Source organism: Lagenorhynchus albirostris, chromosome 12, assembly GCF_949774975.1.
Source record: "Lagenorhynchus albirostris chromosome 12, mLagAlb1.1, whole genome shotgun sequence".
Lineage (NCBI taxonomy): Eukaryota > Metazoa > Chordata > Mammalia > Artiodactyla > Delphinidae > Lagenorhynchus > Lagenorhynchus albirostris.
Window position 1 is genome coordinate 85,667,539 of NC_083106.1, and position 23,701 is coordinate 85,691,239.

Here is a 23,701-nt window from a genome sequence, read left to right on the forward strand (position 1 = left end):
GTATATGAATAACTGATTCACTTAGTTATAAAGCAGAAATGGACACACCATTGTAAAGCAATTAAACTCTAATAAAGATGTTGAAAAATAATAAGGAAGAGAAAATACCTTTTTAGTGCTGTACTATATCAATACCATAAACTCATATCACCTGCTTACATAATGAGTCATCTGTCAGCATCTACCTCAATATTGTCTTATATATACAAACACGGTATCTGCTACATGTATTCCTAAAACTAGACATCATAAATGAAAAGATAGTATGAAAAAGAAACATAATTATTTACAGGTACTGCAATTCATGCACTGATATTGAAGAAGCAGCAATATGACTGCTTTATAGTAGCCTAGTGTAATCGATATGATTGCTTCACAATAGCTTAGTCTATACACTAATGAATGAGTCATTACAAAATTTTATGGCATACAGTATTACTGTCATATTCATAATACAGTATTGGAAACTTAAAAATAACAAAACACCTACCTGTGACGTTGGGCTGGTATGCAGTTTCTCCAGTTATGAGCAGGTGGGCATACTGTAATGTTATGTGATTCTTTGAAAGCAGAGTTATAAAAGAGTAAGAAAACTTACACATTATTAATTTTATGTTAAATATCACTCACTTTATGCCTATGTAAATATAGGCTATCCACTTCAATACAACTCTTGCACAAGATGTGCTACACAATCCAATGATGATGATGATGATGCCAAAACATCTCATTCAGTTCTTGCTGTACATTTATTAGATTTTCACATGGAGACAGACACACATACACAACAGATAACTTTATTAAGTGTGCAGAATGATGATGATTCACTGCTCATTAGGTGGAAGTGGATGATGATAAAGGTCTTAATCCTGTTGTCTTCATGTTGATTGGTCTGAGTAAAGAGAGGAGGGGCTGGTACTGCTGTCTCAGTGGTGGCAGAAGTGGAGGAAGAGAAGGCAGGAGAGGCAGGCACACTCAGTGTAACTTTACTGAAATGCAATCATAGAATCTGGCTTTTTTACCTTTGCATTTCTGTGAAAATGTTTCTTTACAGTACCACCAATCCTTGTTCCACTGTTTGCTTTGGTTTCAGTGCCCATATCATTGAAAGGCCCACATCATAAAAGAAGTCAAAAGCAGTGCTGAATAACTGGAATCCTTCTGCCAGATTGTCTGTTGTCAGTTTGTTTTCTGGCACTGCTTCTTCTGTGTCTTCCTCATCATCATCTGGCATTGATTTGGAAGCACTTTCCTCTGTCAAGTCATCTTCTGTTAATTCCTCTAGTGTGATATCTAATAATTCTTGAATTTCTCCAAGATTCATATCTTGAAACACTTCACCCTCTACCTTTTTTTTTTTTGCCATATCCACAGTCTCTCTCATAATTTCCTTTATTGGCTCTGTTCTATATCCTGTGAAGTTATGCACAACATCTGGACACAGTTTTCTCCAGCAGGAATTTATTTTGAGGGTTTGATGCCTTTCACAGCTTTTTCTATAACATTGATGGCATCTTCAATGGTGTAACCCTCCAAGACTTTCATGATGTTCTCTCTACCAGGGTTCTCTTCCATACCATTGGCAATCTTTTCTATAGAGTACCTTGTGCAATGAGCCTTAAAGGTCTTTATGGCCCTCCTGATCAAGAGGCTGAATTAGAGACATCGTGTTTGGAGGCACGTAGACCACTTTGACACCTTTAGTGTTGAACTCATGGGGTTCTGGGTGGCCAGGGGCACTGTCCAATATCCAAAGGACTTTAAAAAGCAATACCTTATTGGCAAGGTCGTTTCTGACTTCAAGGAGAAAGCATCAATGGAACCAATCCAGGAAAAGTGTTCTCATTGTTCAGGCCTTCTTGTTGTACAACCAGAAGACTGGCAGCTGCTGTTTATCTTTTCCCTTCAAGGCTCTGGGGTTAGCAGCTTTACAGATAAGGTCAGTTCTGACCGTAAACCTGACTTCATTTGCACAAAACAGTAGAGTTGACCTATATCTTCCTGCCTTAACTCCTCACTTCTCTTTCTTACTAATAAATATCCTTTGTGACATTTTTTTCCAGAATAGGGCTCTTTTGTCTTCATTAAAAATCTGTTCAGGTAGATGTCCTTTCTCCTCGATGATTTTGTTAGTGACATCTGGGAAATTTTCTACTGTCCATTAGTCTGCAGAAGTTGCTTATCCTTAGGTCTTCTTGTTTATCAACAAGTAAGTCAATTAAATGTGTGGGCAATATTATTACAAAATACATTGTGGCATGAAATAGGGAAAATTAAAAGATGAAGAGAATGCCAATGGCATTGACAGAGATAAAAATTACGTGAACAAACCTGCTGAATTTAATTTTCAACATGTTACATGCTTTTAGAATTCTAAGTAGTAATAGAGATCAGTATCATTCTTTAATTTCAGCATGATGTAGTAAAAAGTAATTTGGTATTGGATTAAGAAGAACAGTGTAAATCCACGGTCTTCCATGAATTATCAAATTACCCATTTTTTATGAGTACTATTTTCCTCTTCTCTACCTTGGGAATAATAATACCAGTTGCATATGGTTGGGAAGATTTCATGACTCACTGTACACAAAGTGCCTGGCTTAGTAATGATTTCACAGAAAGACCACAATAAAACATTTGATGGTGAGAGTGACAATGAAGATGGTGATGATAAAAATGATGATTAAAACAACAGTGATAACAAAGATCAATACAAAATAGATAACAGGATTCTAAAGAGAATAAACTATTCCTCTAATCTCAGGTGATTAATTGATTTTTAGAATTAAAATTTAACCTCTATTACATATTTTACACATTATTACATTTTTTATGTTATTACAATGACCCTTCACTTCTGGTTCAGTCTTATTATGTTTGGAAAAGAAAGCCTGTAGTTGGATTAAGGGCAATGATTTATAAGCCTGATCCTGATAGGTATCTTAAAAATCAAATTATATTATCTCTAAAGGAGTAATATATATGTAGGTTGGTGTGTGATACAGTGAATTAGGTTTTGCTATGGGAAAAATTGAATCCTTGGATGTGGTAGAGAGATGGAGTTATGACAGTTTCCTTTTCAATTAGATGGTGAAATCATGTGAGAAAAGTTAGATTTTGGAATCAGAATCCACAGTTACACACAAGATTATTAAATAATTATGCCTGTTTATTCAAGTATTCTACTTTTTTCATTTGCCTGTTGATAGAGCCTTATCATTAAATACCTTATATATTTATAGGGTATAATCTACTTTTAAGTTTGTATTGTTATCTTTCTTCTTTTTTTAAATGTCATAAGATAGCAGCATATATCCTGGATGAAACTACCAAAGTAGACATCTAAGTATGGGGTGTATGCCTTCATCCACATAGCTAACAAATGAGGGTGGCTTGATATCCCTGAAGACAAAATTAACAGGCACAGATACTATTTTGTGGATTCTGCTTTACTAATAGTCCTCTAAAAATCCATATGGCTTTATATTACTATCCATAACAATCAGGGCAGTTACCAGCAAGAGTTAACTCTTTTGAAGATCAGTTAGTAAAGCCTGCCCAAATGCTCCACATGATACCATGTTTGCCTCAAAATCTCGTATGAATAAGCTCTCATTCTGAATATAAAATCACCTAAAACAGACAGAAAGCCATTCTAGTTAAGAACAAATTGACCCTATCTATTTTCTCTGCATGCAACCAATTTGGCATCAAGAAGTATACATCAGGGCTTCCCTGGTGGTGCACTGGTTGAGAGTCCACCTGCCGATGCAGGGGACACAGATTCGTGCCCCAGTCCAGGAAGATCCCACATGCTGTGGAGCGGCTGGGCCCGTGAGCCATGGCCGCTGAGCCTGTGCGTCCGGAGCCTGTGCTCTGCAACGGGAGAGGCCACAACAGTGAGAGGCCTGCATACTGCAAAAAAAAAAAAAAAAAGAAAGAAAGAAAGAAAAAGAAATATACATCAAAATACAAAATTTTCATTCTTTTTTTAATTTTTATGACCAAATGGAATGAAGAGTTGAGGATACTGTCCAGATAATTCATGGTAAAAGTCTGGTTATTGATCAAAGCTATGGTTTTAGTGATTAAATGATTCTAAACAAGCTAGACATCACTTCACAAGGCAATTATTTTAAACTTTCTTCATTTTGGTTTTCAAGTCATACTGAAAATCTAAACATATTCCCCTATATGGTATATTTCAGCTAATTATTTGTAGTTTTGTTGTCCTTTAGTTTAACTACCTCTAATATTTTACTTTATTTATTTATTTTTTAACCTATATGCTCTGATGTCTCTTATTTTAGCTTGGAGTTTATTAATTATAGAAGAAAGTTAATTTTAAACAAGTTATACATATTGCTTTTAACTCCTATAGAGAACTAAATAACTACATAACTACATTTGTGGTTAGTGATTTTTAATCAAAATGGATTTCTATAAAACAGTATTTTATTTGACCACTATAGGAAATTGATCTATATTTTTATGAAAAGTAAGTAAAGTTTTATTTAAATTATATTTTTACTGCTACTTTAATAATATTTCTAAGAAGGTATTAATAACTTTTCTCTTACTGCAAGTTAAATTAAAACAGTAATTATAGGTAACAGATTTCTTCTTTAAATTGAGTTTAAAAGGCAAAAACTGAAGCTATGTAATTTGTAATCTTTCCTTGTGTTTTGTGTACTGATTTTGCTAAGTGAGACTCCATTAAAGGCCAGATCTTGCTTTACATGCCTTTCCTTTGCTCTTTCTGTTAATACTTTCAGTTTGTTTCTTTTAGTGTATGAACTGTTCTTTCTCTGGTTGTTAGATGCCAGCTGGTACTGTCAGGTACCATTGTTTCCCAGCTGTCTGCCCCAGCATCCCATGGCTTCAGGCTGGCTGACAGTGTCCTTGAAGCATTTTATTTGGCCTCCTTAGTCAATTTCCTCAATTAGTTTATCATAAGAATGTAGACTATTTTCTTGTCAAAAGCATTCCACTTTTTCATCATATAAGTTGATATACAATTTACATGGATTTGTCTTCTAAAAAGATTTGGGTTACATATTAGTCCTGTAGTCTCCAAAGTCTATTTCCTTACTCTATTCAAAAAGTTAATTTTAATTTATAACTAAAAATTAAATATAGAGAAAAGAATAAATAATAAATGTGTTTGCAAAATACATTTATAATTCAAGATTCCTGTCTTTGCTCATACAAGCAAATATTTGTAGCTGGAATAATAATTATATTGAGCAAAATAATTTTTATTCAGTTGACTTAAATACATAGTTTTAATGGATGCTATAGTTGAAAAAGTTATATAGGTCATACAAAAGAAACACTGTTAGCTGTAAATGTCATAATTAAATTTTTCAATCATATGTAGCAAAATGGAAAATGTATGTTATAATTTAGCTGGCAAATTTCCATTCATTTAAACATCAATATTATTTCTGAAAAAAGAAGGTATAATATATTCATATTTTTAACAAATGGTTCAAATACATTAAAAATCATCGATCAGTATATTTTTTAAAAAAGAGGTAGAAATTTCTGTCTCCAATATGAGGAAATGTAAGCTTCTCTATAAAATCATGTAGCAATAGTGAGGTGCCCCAAGCACCTCTTTCTAAAAGTTTTCCCTTTTGCCAGAGTTTCCTTTGAGCAATTATTACTTTTACATTCATTATTAAAATGTTCACTTTACCTTGAAGAGAAACATTGAGGGTGATTTTTTTTAAGTGTATAAATGAGAACTCAATAAGTGTTTGTGAAATAAATGAAATCAATGCAATGATCTTTCTATTATGTCAAAATATGTATTTTTTATTCATTTATCTATTGACTCATTAAACACATTTTCCACTGTTTACTTGATTAAATGTATTTAGTCATGTCTTTTAATACAAAGTATACATGTAGAATACTCAGAGAGTAATAACTCTTGTTAAGGAATCATCTTTTACATTTCCCAGAATCATATTTAAGTTAATTTTAGGTATGTTTTTTTTCCAAAATGAAAAGTAAATATAAAATATTGTTATTTAAGTGTTAATTTGAAACTATTAAATTATCCCTGTAGATATGGGGCATATAAACATGTATGTATATAAAACTGTAAATATTGTAAGTTTCATTCAGCTACTTAATTCCAGATTTTACTAGATAATTAGAGATTCTTTTGCCTAAGGACTTTTTCAGAGAAAGTATAGTGATTCAAATTAGTCGTCCTTCACTATGTTTTGCATTTTACACTCCATATTCTTCCATGTTTCATGCAGCCTGCAATAGAATATATTCCTTGGACAGCTTTTTGAATTTGATTTCATACTTATGGAATAAAATTTTTAGTCTGTGCAACTCTGTTCTCACTGTACTAATATATAGAGATCTATCCAACTCTGGAACATAAGTAATTTCATTCCTTTGTTATTTTTGTATGTTTGCCTGACGTAAGTTCCATTCTATCCAGAATGACTTTTCTTCTGTGCTTTGCCCAGATTACTCAGTATTCCATCTTTCTTCCTTGACCTGTGTGCTATGGAGAAAGGTTTTACATGCCCCTCTGACACTTTGTTAGAGAGACAAGCTTCCATCTGTTCAGATCACTGAAATTAAGTTGCATTCTGTGTTATGTTAGCAAATGTCATTTCTTGCCCCACTGACTATAACACCAGAACTTTTTACACATTCTTAATTCAGAGTGACTAGACTTAGGACACATAGATCTATATACTAAATGGCACTGAAGATTACAAGGGAAGTTGAATGATCTCTAAATTTGACTTCAAATAACTTATTTATTGAAGTTAGACAATTAATAAAAATAAAAAAACATAAAACATAGTAAATACTATGTGCATTAAACATAGCCCTAATGCAATATATAAGCATATATTTCCCTCCATTCCCACTTAGAAATGGGCCTGAGACATTCCTTTGTCAGAAATCTCTTGGAGTTCTGTGTAGTTAATGCTAGATTTTTATTGTGTATATGCTTACCAAACATTGATCTCCTTTCATTTTAAGTAACAATGCTGTTTTCTGCCTTCTTTTTTTAGGTGCATGACAATGCTGTTTATGTGATCATGTACAATGTTAGTCAATTCAGGGAAGTTTTTCTTTCTATCATGTGCTTTCAGTCATACTGTATAGAACTGAATAGACATTTTTCCAAAGAGGAAATGCAGATGGCCAAAGGACACATGAAAAGATGTTCAACATGGCTAATCATCAGGGAAATGCAAATCAAAACCACAATGAGATATCATCTCACACCTGTCACAATGGCTATTATCAAAAAGAACACAAATAACAAATGTTGGCAAAGATGTGGAGAAAAGGGAACCCTCGTACACTGCTGGTGGGTATGTAAATTTGTGTGACCACTGTGGAAAACAGTAGGGAGTTTTCTAAAAAAACTCAAAATAAAACTATCATATGACCCAGCAATTCCACTCCTTTGTATATATCCAAAAGAAACAAAAACACTAATTCAAAGAGACACATACACCCCAATGTTCATAGCAGCATTATTTACAATTGCCAAGATGTGGAAACAATCTAAGTGTCCATCAACAGATGAATGGATAAAGAAGATATCATATATATATATATATATATATATATATATATATGCAATGGAAAACTACTCAGCCATATAAAAGAATAAAATTTTGTCATTTGTAGCAACATAGATTAACTTGGAGGGTATTATTCTAAGTTAATTAAGCTAGACAGAGAAAGACAAATACTGTATGACATCACTTATGTGTGGAGTCTAAAACAAACAACAAACTAGTGAATATAACAAAAAGAAGAAAATTCACAGACACAGAGAACAAAGTAGTGGTTACCAGTGTGGGAGAGGGGCAATATAGGGGTGGGGGAGTGAGAGGTACAAACTATTGGATGTAAGGTGGGCTCAAGGATGTACTGTATAACACGGGGAATATAGCTAATATTTTGTAAAAAGGGTAAATGGAAAGTAACCTTTAAAAATTGTATAAAAACAAAAATAAGTTAATTAATATATGGTTGGCAAAAAAAACATGCTTTATGGATTTCTATATTCAAATATAGTCAGAAGAATGCCACGTGGTAGGTAAAGCCAGAATAACACTGCCTTTTTTCCCAGAGTTCAAAGGGCATTAGAGACAAAGCATATCTCTTACAAAGATGGAATATGTTGCTGTTGGCTGTTGTTAATTTTCCCCCAAGATCCTAAGGGGTGAAAAAAAAAAAAAAGACTGTGAAGTGTATTATTAGAAGTAAGAAAGGAGAGAAATAAACATTGTCTCCCTTTTGATTAAATTAAGGAAATAAAGTATAAAAATGTTTTCATCTTCTAAAATGTCCTTTAAAAAACAAATCAGTTTGTCTTGATAACAGGATAATTTCAAGTCTCTGAGAACATCAAATGCTGACAGCCTGAGAAAGAAGAAAAATAAATGTGTAGATGCCCACACAAAGGAAAAACAGGACAGCTATCATATACAATTCCCTTTGAACTAACATTTAGATGTAATTGTTCCTTTCTTTGTAATCTTCCTTCAAAATATTTGTGTGCATATTCTGTACAACACATTTAAATCTACCTGTGTTTAAATAGCATTTCAGTGTGTCTTTCCATCCATCTTTTTGAAAAGGAATGTTTCCTTCTTATGACTGAAGTCCTAGAAGTTTCTTTCGCAGTAGCAAAACTGTGTTCACCTCATGTCTCTTTCTAGTCCTCGGATCCTCAAAGTTGAGTTAAAGATACTCCTCAACATATCCCATCATTCTCATTCTGATTTGCTTTTTTTCATTTTATTTTAAAATATGTATTGCTTTCTTTTTTTCACCTTAGCACTAATCCACATTTTCTTCCTTTCTTTCTCTATTTACCTCAATTTCCCCATTTGTAAAATGAATTAATGAGACTTAGCAGCTGACTGATACAGCTGATGCGAGGTACACTAGAGTATAGTGGACAGTATGTTGAGTGTTCTTTAATTTGCTGCATACATTTTCTGGGTGGTTATCTTGAATCATGATGTTACTAAAAGGAAAACAAGGTATTTTAAGTACAAATTCATTTGTAGGATAGTGGTTCAGAATTTATTAATTAATGTAGAATCGCTACAGGTGATTCTTATTCCATATGACAATCATGCCTATTGTACAAATTGCCATTTCTGATTAACATGAAGAAGTTTTATTAGAAGAAATGTGTTACCTTGCTATACTATAAATGTCCCAGTAGAACTTAGGTCATAGCCATTCCTTAGTCTTCATCTGTGTAACTTCTGACACATTGTAGGAACCCAATAAATGTTATTGAAATTAATAAATTAATGAATGCATAAAGATTAGGCATACTGCTAACTTCATTTATTTTATTTTCTAATTTAATAAAGAAATTTCTAAATTTCTAATTTAGTAAAGAAATTTTCCTTAGATGTGTTATCAAATAACTTTTCAAATCATATAATAAGAGCTACAGGTATTACATTTTACTATGTGGACTAAAAAAATTGTGTTGTTTTTGTCACATTTTTAATAAAAATAAATAATAATATATTTTGAACTTGAAATGTGCCAATCTAAACAGTAAAGGTTTTAATACATTATTTAAATTAAATACAATGAAATCAGTTGCATTATTGAGTTCAACTGTAAGAAGAGTTTCTCTAATTTATAGAGCTTAATTTGTCCAAGATCATACACTTTGAAGGAGCCTGGATCTGAACCTATACTTTAAAAAAAAATGATCTATAAGGACTGCACATTTTATTATACACTTGGAAAATACTGAAACACAAACTCAAATATAGAATTACTGGCATTTTTTATTATTTGAAGTTAGAAAAATCAGATAACTCTATGATCAATAATTTTAATAGATTTGTTGGTGTCTTTTTACTCAGCAGCATTATTAACAATGACAGAAAGTAACACTATGATGTATAGTCTGTAATGTATAGAGATCACTTATGTGCACTACACAAAATAGCATTGGACAGAAGGGTGAGAAGGAGATGGATGGATTGAGCAGACTAATTAGTAAACTGAAGTGTCGGTGTAACTGGCGGCAATAATGTTGCAGGATGGAGGCTTCAATTAATGTAGTATAAATAATAATGACTATAAAACTTGATAAAAATAACAAGTATGCTGAGAAGCAAGCACAGCTGCACGCTGATTCAAGAAAAAATTTTGATTATTACAATATTTATTTCTGAAAGTGTGAATCAATTAATAAAATGGAGATTGAAATTTGACTCAGTTAAAATGTAAACCACTTGTAAAAAATTGTGGTACACTTGTATTATTCTCAGTGATTTTCCTATTTCTTAAAAAATAATTTAAATACCATCAATAAAACATAGTATTGCTAAAATCTTACATTACAGTCTGATTTAGCAAACTTGTTATTTTTGAAAATTTGTAGTGAAAAGCAAGTAAGCCAATGGATTTTTTAATAATTTTAATACACATTTGTATTATACATATATTTGTATATGCATATGTGTATGAATATATTTTTGTATATATATGTATATATATATATAATAAGGTTAAATTTTTTCTAAAGCATTATTTTGACTTACAAAAATGGGAATTCCATATTATTCTAATTCCAATATATTGCAATTTAAGTTAGTTCTCATAGGAGAATAAAAGGTAAAGATAAAGGACTAGATTACAAAGTTTATCAATATTTTTTTGTCACAGTGAGATATATTTATAAAGCAATTAAGGATAATTCATGTGTCTGATACTTGATAATCAGTATTTGGAACAACAATTTTGTCCAGGTATTTATCAGCAGCTAAAAAATAAACTGAATGAGCTGTAAGAGAAAAAGTGGTGAAAACAGAGTTTAAAAGTAAGCAATATGTAAGTGGGTCATAATAACCTATATCACTTCACAAGGGATGTATATTCATTGATACAGATTGCTAAATCCCATAGGCTCTAAACAAGTTATTTACAAGGGGAATCATGTGAAATAAGTGAATAAGTTTACCTCTTAGAAGTTTGCTCAGCTATAAAATGAGCAGCAGATTTCAATTTCCTCCCCTGTCATCCTATGAAAAATGAGATTTATTAGGGAAAGTGTTGTAAACCTTAACTTGCCATTTTAAAATTCATGTTAACTCAGTATCCTCAAAATATAAAGTTTCTATACTTCAAAATACTCATTTTAAAAATGAGGCTTCCCTGGTGGCGCAGTGGTAGAGAATCCGCCTGCTGATGTAGGGGACACAGGTTCGTGTCCCGGTCTGGGAGGATCTCACCTGCCACGGAGCAGCTGAGTCCGTGAGCCATGGTCGCTGAGCCTGTGTGTCTGGAGCCTGTGCTCCGCAACAGGAGAGGTCACAACAGTGAGAGGCCCGCATACCGCAAAAAAAAAAAAAAAAAAAAGAAAAAAATGATAATACATGAGTATAACTAGATCCATTCCTGACTTTGACAAACATTGACCAACTCTATAATTTCCCAAATAAAATAGAATCTTCATATTCTCTGAAAAGATTCAACAAAATATGTTTTCCTTTTTAAAATAAGTGATGTAATAGTTTTATGTTTTCTTTTTCTATCAAGAATTAAACACCCAAAACTATTATTGAAAGAGCTGTAATTTTAGCAGCCAAACTTCCCCTGCATATGATCAATTTGATATGTGTAGATTTGAGGTAAAATTAGACCAATGCACACTTATATTTCTACAACATTGCCAAAGAGGTTTGGAAGTTGGAAATCAGAAGATTTTGTTAATAAAACATTTATTACTTTCCAAACTGACTTAGGGTATCAATGCCTTGAAGGGTGGTCTGGAGCTATGGTTCTCAAACTTTTTGGCCTCAGAAACCCAAAATTTTGGTCTCAGGATTTTGTGGGTTACAGCCAATGATGTGGTAAATATTTATTCAAAAGTGTGAAGACTGGGGACGGGGACTGTGTGAACAAACCTTGATTTATAACATTTTCTGACTTCTGTGGAGCTAATACTTCCACTATATTCAATTTAAAGCTATCAATAAAATGTCACTGATCATACAATTGGAAAGATGTGTGCACAATTATCTCACAAAATCCTGTGGAAGCCCATTCAAACACATCACTGGTTATATCTATGGAAGTTTACCACAATAGAAATTAAAACAGATATTTACTTTGTTATAAATTAAATCATTTTAAAAGAACAGTAATAAGTCCTTTATCTGTGCACACAAATAATGTAGTCTTTATGAAAAACTAACTCTACTTCTAAGCAAATAAAATATTAGAGAGAGAGTGAGATTGTTAGATTTTCTCATTGTTTTACATTTTCACAGCTTTATTTAATGTGTGACTTAGAAAAAAAGTTGAATTCTCATATCTGATAATGCATACAATCTGCTGTAATGTCGCACATTGTATAGCCAGTGAACGACTGAGGCAAAAAAATAAAAATGACATCTTACTTTCCTTTATGAAAATAATTTGATCTTGCATATCTACAGAAAGGGTTTTGAGGATTCACTGGGATCTTGGATCACACTTTGAAGAACACTGCTACAGAGAAATAGGTGGAGCCTAGAAATAGTCTATGAAGAAATCATCTAAATAAAAGTACATCATGAATGTAATTTTTCTTCTCTGGAAAATAAAGAAAAGGAGCCATGGGACATGACATTAAAGAAGTAGTGAAAATGTCATAAAACTGACTGTGCATTCTGTGGTCTTCTGAGAAAGGGCCAGGGATCATGGGAAGCCAAAACAAAACAAGCTTCTGAAATGAAGGAATTTAAAATATATATAGAAATTCAAATGCAGAAACAGCATCCCACTTTTCTGTGCCTCCCTGGTTTGTAGGAGTTTCACTCACTTTGCAGCAGAAGGTCATTTTTAGTGCAGGCAGCTTTAATAAAGTGATGATGACAAAAACTGTCATTAAAACATATTTTGAGTAAATCTAACATTTTCCAAGAAAAGAAATAATAGCCACTATCAAGGGAGCTAGAGAGTTCATCTGCTTGACAATGCAGAGTAAAAAAAAAATGGAGATGAAACCTGGGAAAACTGATTATTTCTTCTAAAAATGTTAAACCAGTGTACATAAGGCATCTCAGCACAGAACCAGTATCTTGGTTGTTAATAGATCTTTATGGTATTTAAGTACATTTTGACTGAGATTCTTGGATGTTATCCATAAAAATAGTTGTGGAAATGATTAAAATATTGATCTAGTCAATTAGATCAGTTATAACTGTAGTAATAGTTATGAGTACATGGCAAATAAAAAAGATGTTAACATAAAATTTCACTATTTTTGATTAATTTTGGAGATACAAATCAAAGTTTCATTCTGGGGATTGCTATTTTCTTTATTATCTTATTATCTGTCCCCAAATTTTATTGTAAGGACACTGTCCCGATTTCAGAAAATATTGAAAAATTTAATATATATAATGTTTCCTACTAATAATTTACAAAATAATAAAGGTTTATGAATTAATTATAAGTTAGTAGCAATATATAACATTAAATAACATAATTACTAATGTATTCTTAAAGAAAATTGACTATATAATTTTGCTGAAGGGGAAAAAGTCCTCAGAAGGTAAAGTATCTTTTTTTTTTATTAACTTATTTTTATTTTTGGCTGTGTTGGGTCTTTGTTTCTGTGCGAGGGCTTTCTCTAGTTGCAGCAAGTGGAGGCCACTCTTCATTGCAGTGTTCAGGCCACTCACTATCGCAGCCTCTCTTGTTGCAGAGCACAGGCTCAGTAGTTATGGCTCATGGGCCTAGTTGCTCTGCGGAATGTGGGATCTTCCCAGACCAGGGCTCGAACCCATGTCCCCTGCATTGGCAGGCAGATTCTCAACCACTGCACCACCAGGGAAGCCCGTACAGTATCTTTTGATAGAATTCTATCTATGTTTGATTTGGGGAAAATAAAATTATATTAAATAATCATATAAGCTTTTCTTAGCATTAAGCAAAATAATACAAACTTTAATGATTAGTAAAAAAATATCAATACCAACCCAGAAATGGGAATCAGTACATGAGAATATTTTTATATTAAGGTTATACTCCATATACTTTAAAAGTCTGAAGACTGAACCTAAATAGATTACAGTATATTGTAAATTTAGAAAAAAGACCAAAATTAACTTCTAGAGATTAAAACTATAATATATGATATTAAAAAAATAGATTGGATTGGATTAACAGCAGATTAAGTAGTGCAGCAGAAAAGAGTGTTTTGGAAAGTATCCAAAATGAAACATAGGGGAAAAAAAGATTGGGAAAAGAAAGGAACAAAGTATCAGTGATTTAAGGAAACATCAGAAAGTTATACATATATGTGAGTGAAGTCAGCAAAACAAAAGAGAGTGGTAGAAGAAATATTTGAAGAAACAACTGCAGTTTTGAAAATTTGATGAAAGAAATAAACCCACAAATCCAAGATTCTTATTGCATTGCAAACACAGCAAACTTGAAGAAAACTACATCATGACACATAATTGTCAAATTTTTAAAAAGCAGTGATAAAAGGAAATTTTCACATCAGCCAGAATAAGTAAAATACATTAGATACAGCAAAACAAAAATAAGAATAGTGGTAGATTTCTCATTCGAACTAATTTAAGTCAGAACATAATGAAACATTTTAAAGTGTCCAAGTAGGGACAAGGCAAGAAATAATGAAGATGAGAATGGAGCTTAAGTAGAAAATTAAAGAAACCAACAGATAGTTCTTAGAGAAGAACAATAATACTGACAAACCTCTAGCTAGAGTGATCAAGAAAGAATGATTAACATATACACACTACTATATAGATAACCAACAAGGGCTTACTGTATAGCACAGGAAAATATACTCAATGTTTTGTAATAACCTATAAGGGAAAAGAATCAGAAAAAAAAAATATATATATAACCAAATCAATTTGCTCTATACCTGAAACAATTAATACAACATTGAAAATCAACTATACTGCAATTAAAAAAATGTTTAAAAAAAGAAAGAATGATACATAGATTACCAGCCATAGGAAGCAGAGATGGCTTTAAAACAGTCTGTGGATACTAAATAGATGGAAAATACTATGTTCAATTTTATGTCAATAAATTCAACAACTTAGATAAAATAAGCAAATCCTCTGAAAGACTAAAACTACCAAAGCCAACTTAGTAAGAAACAGATGACCTAAACAGAAATACACCTATTAAAGAAATAGAATTTTTAGTTAAACTATTCACACACAAAAAAATGTCAGGGCCAGATGGCTTCATGAGTAAACACAATCAAGTCCATAAGGATAAAATAATGCTAATTCTGCACAAACACTTCCAGAAATTTAAAGAGGAGAAAATGCTTCCATACTCATCTTACAAAACTAAAATTACCTTAATACCAAAATAAGACAATGGCATGACAAGAAAAGGAAAAAAAGAAATCCATCATGAACATAAATATAAATATTTTTACAAAATTCTAGCCAATTGAACCTAACAATATAAAAAAAGGATAATAAGTTTTAACCAAGTGGAGTTCATCCTTATAATGCAAAATCAGTTTAACATTTGAAATCCAATCAATATAATTAATTACATAAACAGCCTGAAAACAAGAAGCATACTACTGAAAAATGCAAAAATAGTTGACAAAATACTAAAAATGACAACAAATTAGTAATAGAACATAATTCCTTTGTTTTCATATGCATTTATGTAAAATAAATAACTAACGAGATATTTAATGGTGAAAGACTCAATGCTTCTGTCTAATATTAGGTGCAAGGCAAGAATATCCCCTTTCACTGCTTCTATTTAACATTGTCCCAGAGGGTCTAACTAGTGCAATAGATCAAGGAAAAGAAGCAAAAATACCTAGATTAAAAAGGGAAAATTAGGGGCTTCCCTGGTGGCACAGTGGTTGAGTCCACCTGCCGATGCAGGGGACATGGGTTCGTGCCATGGTCCGGGAAGATCCCACATGCCACGGAGTGGTTGGGCCCGTGAGCCATGGCCACTGAGCCTGCAGGTCCGGAGCCTGTGCTCCACAATGGGAGAGGCCACAACAGTGAGAAGCCCGCGTACCACAAAAAGAAAAAAAAAAAAAAAAGGAAAATTAAAACTGTCTCTGTGGAGATAATTCATGTTGAAAATCCTACAGAACCTTCAAAGCAGTTATTAAAGCTAATAAATGTGCATTTAACAAAGTTGCAATAAATTAAGACAATATAAAAATTCAACTGTAGTTTTACATGCTAGCAGTACATAATCAGAAATTAAAATATTTAGGAAGTATTAAAATATGAAATACTTAGAGATAAAGCTGAACAAATATGTGCACTATCTATTCACTGAAGCATGCAGACTATTGCAGACTCTTTCTGAGACAAATTTTCAGATCTAAATAAATCGAGAAATAGTGCATTAATTGATTAGACTCAATATTGTTCTCTGAAAAGTGGTCTATGAATTTGACACAATCTCAATCAAAATTGCAAAGGCTTTTTTATAGAAATTGACATGTTGATTTAAATATCCATACAGAAATGCCAACACAATAGTGAAAACAACAAAATTAGATGATTTACACTTTCTGATTTTAAGAAAAAGCAGTTTCAATAAGACTTTAAACAAGACAATGTAATATTTGTGTAAAGATTTGATTAATGGTCACTGGAGCACAATAAAGTCTTGAAATAGACCCACACATATGTGGTCAATCCCTCCCATGGTACAGCGTGGGATTGCAAATGAGAAATTCCAGTCAACTCTCCATAAATCCCTATCCCACAAAATGCAGAACTAAGTTAAATGGTTGGTTTAAATTTCTAAGCTTTAGGGTAATTTGCTGTGTAGTAAAAGATAACTGAAATACACTTTGTATTTAATAACTTCCTCTAGAATTATCCTAAGATTTAATCACCATCCTTTTTCCATTTTAATTTCCTCCCTCAAAAAGTGAGAATCTTTATAGCTCTATGATCTAACTTTCTATCATCTATCTTGTCTATCATTTATCTTTTCTCTTTTTTCCTCTAAATAATCCATAGTACATGTATATACATATAAAATATGTATATATAATAAATGTATATATTTATCTATGCACCACATTGCTATGGGACAACCTTAAATTCTCAGAAGCTCTTTCTTCTAAGCTCCTGCTTAGAAGGTCTACAACACACTCCTCTAAATCTTCTAAAGGTATTTTTAAGAGGACCTGGAACTAATCCCTTTATTTGATCTTTATCTCATGATTCCTTATTTAAGAATATTTTGCTTTCAAAACAATGAACACAGGAAAGAGTTTTACTCTCCAAGTAGGCAAACACTGGCTCCTGTATATCTCCACTAAAGTCAGCTTAACTGTGTTCTTTAGTCCATCTCTCTCTTCCCATACCTTATGTGCATCACAGAGAGGACAACTGAAAATTTCAACATGATGCCTAGAAATAGCTTTAGCCAGATCCCTAAGTCCATTAGAAATGCTTTTCCACCTTCCATGTTACCAACAGTGAGAATTTTGAAATTGTTTCATCATTATGCAATGTGAGACATCGTATTTTTAGCCTGCTATAGCAGTTTCCTCACTAATTTTCCAGCATCTACTAACAGATTTCACATCATTTTCCAAACTTTTCTAAGAGTTTACTCACTGCTTTTCAAGCTTCCACCAACTACCTTTTCCAAATGTTTTAGAATTTTTGTTATGCAGCACCACACTTATAATTTTTCTATCAGTCGACTTACACTACATAACAAAGTACCCTAACACTAAGCAAGTTAAAACACAAACATTTATTATTTTCTCATGATTCATAGATTTTAGCAGTTCTTCATGCCTGACCCAAGTCAACTGAGGCCAGATGGTCTAAGTTACCTCACTCACATGTCTGAGGGTTTGGGAGCTGACATACCTGAGAAGATCTCTTGCATCCTCCTAGCCCAGACTTGTTCACACTGGAGAATAAGGTTTCCATCTTCAAGAGAAGTCACATCCCAGTGCAAAAGAGCACTTTGAGTACCAGTGTGTATCATATCTACTATTTGCAAATTGCAAAATCAAATCAAAGTCTGATTCCATATTCAAGTATTGGAAAATCAGACTTCACCTTTAAAAGGCAAGAATGTCAAACTCATAGCACACAGGGACATGGATACAGGGAGGAAGAAACAAACCGTTAATCATTACCAAATTAATCTAACAGGTAAAATAGCTGGATCATGTTAAGTGAGGTCCTCTTTAGATCCTTATACACATAAAATGAGACCATTTTGCTGAGGGGCTAATAAGTCAAATGTAGTGGGCTTCTGTTAGACTGTTTGCAAGACTCTGTACTTCTTTGTAGAAGAACCTCCTTTGCTACGACACTAGAAGCCATTTATGAACATGCCCACTGAACTACGGATGAATAGATAAGTGTAAAACAAGTAGAACCAATTATGTTCTCTTGTTCAACAATTTGTGAGGAGTAAGACTTAGTTTAAATCAATGTCAGGTGCATGAATGAAGGTTTACAAATTCTATCTGCTCTTTTTTCCTTCACTTCTTGATTCTTTATTGATCAATAATTTCTAGTTCTTTGAAATACTCCAGTGTCCTTTCCATAAATTTACCCTCAATGTCTATTTGCATGTTTTCATGATTAGAATAGTTTGCAATATCATTCTGAAACTTATGGTTAAGAATTTTCATTTAAGGAAATGACTTAAAATTCAGGGACAGATGTATCTGATTCCAAAGCTTGTGATCTTTGCACTGAATCATGCTGCCTCATCACATTGTAATGAGACAAAGGGAATTAAACTTACTTTTTTCTCCTCTGTGTTTCTCCTGGACTCTGCTCCTGAGGAGAGGAGATGAAGGCAGAATTACAGGAGACTGTTCTGGCACAGAAATTGACCACAATCTGTGATAAAGACATGATGGATCAGAATTTATAAACTTACTCTTACAAGTTTGCTTTTACATAATCTTTGTTTTTAATCTTTGCTTTCTAGCAATATCCACAGCCATACACTCTCCTTTAACCCTCTCTTCTTCATCATGTTTATTAAACTTTGTTTTATTAGTATTCTCATGCTTTAAAGTTACACAGCTTTTTTTTTTAAGTTGGTACATTTTTCAAAGTGGAAAATATATTGGGGAAGCTTTTATAAAGGAATAGATAGTTAAATTCAATGATCACAGTATCTGGAAAATTTACTGGGTATATTTTTAAGTATATATGACCTGTTTCCAAAGGTACAAAATATCTTGATATCTTTAGAAAATATTGAGGTAGCTAACCTCAGACGGGCGTAGTGTTGACATGGCTTTTCTAGGCCATGAGTGTTTCACATAAAATAAAATCTCTTTCTCAACCTGTTGATAGAATATTCAAAAGTCCTTATACAATTCCTCATAAAAAAATAGGTATTTAATTAATAGTTTCTTTCATTAAGAAGAAAGTAAAGTCCTGAACATAGTAAGACAGTAATTAGTTCCAGTAATAAAAGACTCCAGTTCAGAACACTTTCTTGCTTTGATCATATTTATGGTCTTTATCATACAGATAATTCTTTCCAGCATGAAGATATTATTGAATACATTTCCCTGTCATGAGATGATGAAAGCCAGTACTAGATTCATATCTGCAGTCTTAACAACAGATTCTAGCATTGAGATTTGTATCTTTCATCAAGAATCATCTTTTAGGGGGATGGGATTAACATATACACACTACTATATGTAAGATAGATAGCCAACTAGGACACACTGTATAGCACAGGGAACTATACTCTATATTTTGTAATAAGGTATAAGGGAAAGAATATATATATATGTATATATATATATAATATATATATAACTGAATCACTTTGCTGTACATGTGAAAATAGCACAACATTGTAACTCAATCAACTATACTTCAGTAAAAAAAGAACCACCAAAAAGAACAAAAAGAATCATCTTTTAACAAACTCTTCTAGGATTTGATCCAATTAGCATAATTAGTAATTCCATAAAGCCAATATTAATTTGAAAAGCCAAAAATGTTCTTTTCTGCCCAACAGTCACTTTATCAATGGTTCAACAGCAAATATTTATTGAATATACATTCTGTGCTAGAGAATTACGACAGCATTATCTAGGGTGAAAATTTTCCAAAATAGGGTGTTGTGCAAAATACACACTATTATCATCTTTCTCAAGACCATCATCATTATCATCACTATCATCTTATAGTGTATTTAATAAATACTGAAAAATTATTATCACTTTAAATTATCTTCTCTATATTTCCCACAAATTAAAATGAAGCATTTTTTTCATACACTAGACTCTTTACGCTACATGGAAGTCTATTTCTACTATAAATAAACAAGATATATACCATAAAGAATGAATATGAATAACATAACAATATATGAGTGAACTCTAGTTCACAAACATAGAAATGTCTGGCAGAAAAGATGAGGAAATTGTTTGTACTTAAAAACGTATAAAGCAAATCTCCAGAGAGTGTGGTGAAGTTTATTATTTAATATTTATAAAACTATTTCAATATTTTGGTATAATCACATACGTTTTTATGACTACTACTGGAACCTATGGGCATTTCTATATCTACTTCCTGAGATTCCCTTTGAGGCAAGGATGAGTCCTCTGTTAAGCAATTTCATTCACTCAAACTAATGAAACTCCGTTTCTCAGGATGATTGGTACACTGCCATGTGGCTTATTTAAAAGTAATCACAATAGTATTTAGTAGGTTTAGAAATAATTTAAATGATTGCATTATTGGTATGTTACAATATAATGAGTTAGAAGTGCCTAGAAGATTCAGGATTTATATTAAAAGACTTTGATTAGTTTTCCTGGAATTGGGAGGGAAAAGTATATGTACAGAAATTTATTATACTGTTGAAACAAGACTGAATAAGTTTAAGATGCAAAGTTTGTAACATAATTCTTCAATAAAATTACTGGAGTTTGGGAAAAATTAAAGGTCCTACTTTACCAAATTACAAAGAAAAACTTTCTCAAATTGTTTTCTATGTATTAATAAAATACTGTATGGGGAATTAATTTGAGCCAATTTAGTAATCTAATTGAATCATTTTGATTTTGATATAACTCTTTCATTTATTTGAACCAAATAGACGGATTTGGATATTAAGTATACTGTAGAATGTTATAAGCCTAATATGTGCTTTTTCTAAATACTTAAAAATGGATTTCAGATACTCATATATATATAAATTAATTATATAAATATTGTTTGCTTTTGTGAATCAGTAACTGTGCAAGACACTATATACCACCATGAAGAAGACATATAACAATCATTATAAGTACTATGATGGAGTAAACAAGACAGAACAGAGAAATATAGAGTAGGGGTGTCTTTCCCAGGTGTAATATAAGAAAAGGGTGTCAGTGAAACCACTTAAAATTCACATTTAAAAAACAATAATTTTGAATATTCTTTATTTTGAAATAATGTTAACCTTACAGAAGGTAGCACAAAGTTACCACAGACAGTTTCAAATATCCTTCACTCAATTTCCTCTAATGTTAAACTCTTGCATAACCATGGTTAATAAACAAAATGAGGAAATTAATATTGGCACAATACTATCAACTAAACTACATACTTTATTCAGATCTCCCCAGATTTTTTTTTTTTTTCGGTACGCGGGCCTCTCACTGTTGCGGCCTCTCCCGTTGCCGATCACAGGCTCTGGACGCGCAGGCTCAGCGGCCATGGCTCACGGGCTTAGCCGCTCCACGGCATGCGGGATCCTCCCGGACCGGGGCACGAACCCGTGTTCCCTGCATCGGCAGGAGGACTCTCAACCACTGCGCCACCAGGGAAGCCCTCCCCAGATTTTTTTACAGACCATTTTATTGAGCTAGATTGACATGTAAAAAGGTGTACATACAATACTAAATGTATACAATTCAAGGGTTCTTACATAATATATGCTCATGAAACCATCACCACCATTAGGTTATAAACATATCCATCATCTCATGAAGTTTTATCCCATCCATATTATTCTTATTCTTATTCATATGTGTGGTAAGAACACTTAACATGAGATCTACCCTCTTAGTCCATTTTAAGGGTAATACAGCTTTGTTAGCTATGGACACTGTGCTGAATAATAGATCTCCAGGACCTCTTTATCTTGCATAACTGGTTTATTTCAAGGGTCTAATCCAGGATCCCACACTGCATTGAGTTGTCATGTCACTTTAGTTTCCTTCAGTCTGTGAGTCATTCAGTCTTTCCTCGCACATCATGACCAGGACACTGTTAAAAAATACTGGTCAGGTATTTTTTAGAATGTCTCTCAATATTTTTGATACTTTTCATGATTACAATGAAGTTACAAATTTGCAGGAAAATACCAGTGAGCTGATATGCCTTTTTCATGACATCATATGTGGCAACATGATATCAATGCATCATGTTGCAGGCAATATTGATCTTGATCATTTGATTAAGAGAGTGTCCCTCCCAAGTTGCCTCTGCAAATAATGAATGTCTGGGGGGAGATGCTTTAGGTTATGCAAATATCTCATTTCTCACTAGAGTTTACCCACTGATTTTAGCATTCATCAGTGGATCTTGCCTATAGCAATTATGGCAACATTAGTTTTTCAGTATTGATCTTTCTACTTCTCTCCTTACTTATATATTCATTTATTGGAATTTTTCTGTAAGTAAGGGTCGTACTTACCAGTACTTATTTATATAGGTAATCATTATTAATTTGTATCAGTGTATACTCATGAGTATTTATTTTATTTGGAGGGTTATATTGACTATTATTTTTAAATATCTTTTTATATAATTTTACATTATTTTATTTCATTTATAATTCATCTGGCAACAGGAATTGGTTATAATTCACTATTATATTTTTTAAGATATTTTAAGTATGCTTTATTTTCACTTATTTCCATTATCCAATTAGTAACAAATATTGAGATAAAATTGTAATTAATTTTTCAAATCTACCATAAATGTATAATTACCACCTTTTATTGCATTCATTATAGTTAATGCATATAATAAAAATGTTTACAAATATCCTTAGCCAAATAATCAAATGACTGTCAAGTTATTTTCTTTAAAATATTCAGTTTCTTTCTCCTTTAAAACTTTCCGTAATAGACATTTAAGTTAAATAATATCATAATACAATAGCTTTATATTGATCACTTATCAATCTACAAAATGGGAAATTTTTCTCCCTAGAATAAATTTTGATATTTGTTGCTTTCCTTTGTATTTGTATTTTTGACGTGCTGTTTTGTGTAATATATCTAGTAACACAATCCTGAGGCAATATGGATTTTTAAATGGATGCAAATTTGAAAAAGAACCAGCTAATCACCCGAAAATAAGGAGAGCATGCATTGAAATGCAGGGTGGCATCCACCGTCAGAGCTTTCTTCCTCCAGTTGCTCTTAGAACGCCTCAGTGTCTAGCTCCACTATCACAGTGGAGACAGGCAAACAAACAGTGGACAATGACTATACTTCCCCTTTTCCATAATTCTGCAAAATGTCATATCTCACAACTCAAAAGGTAAGATCTGGAACAAATTATAAGGAGTAGAAGTTGATAGCACTTTGAAATAACCTAGCAAACATTTATTTCCCCTGTAAACATGATAATGTCTTTGTAATTACAGATTAAACTAATTTGGGGCA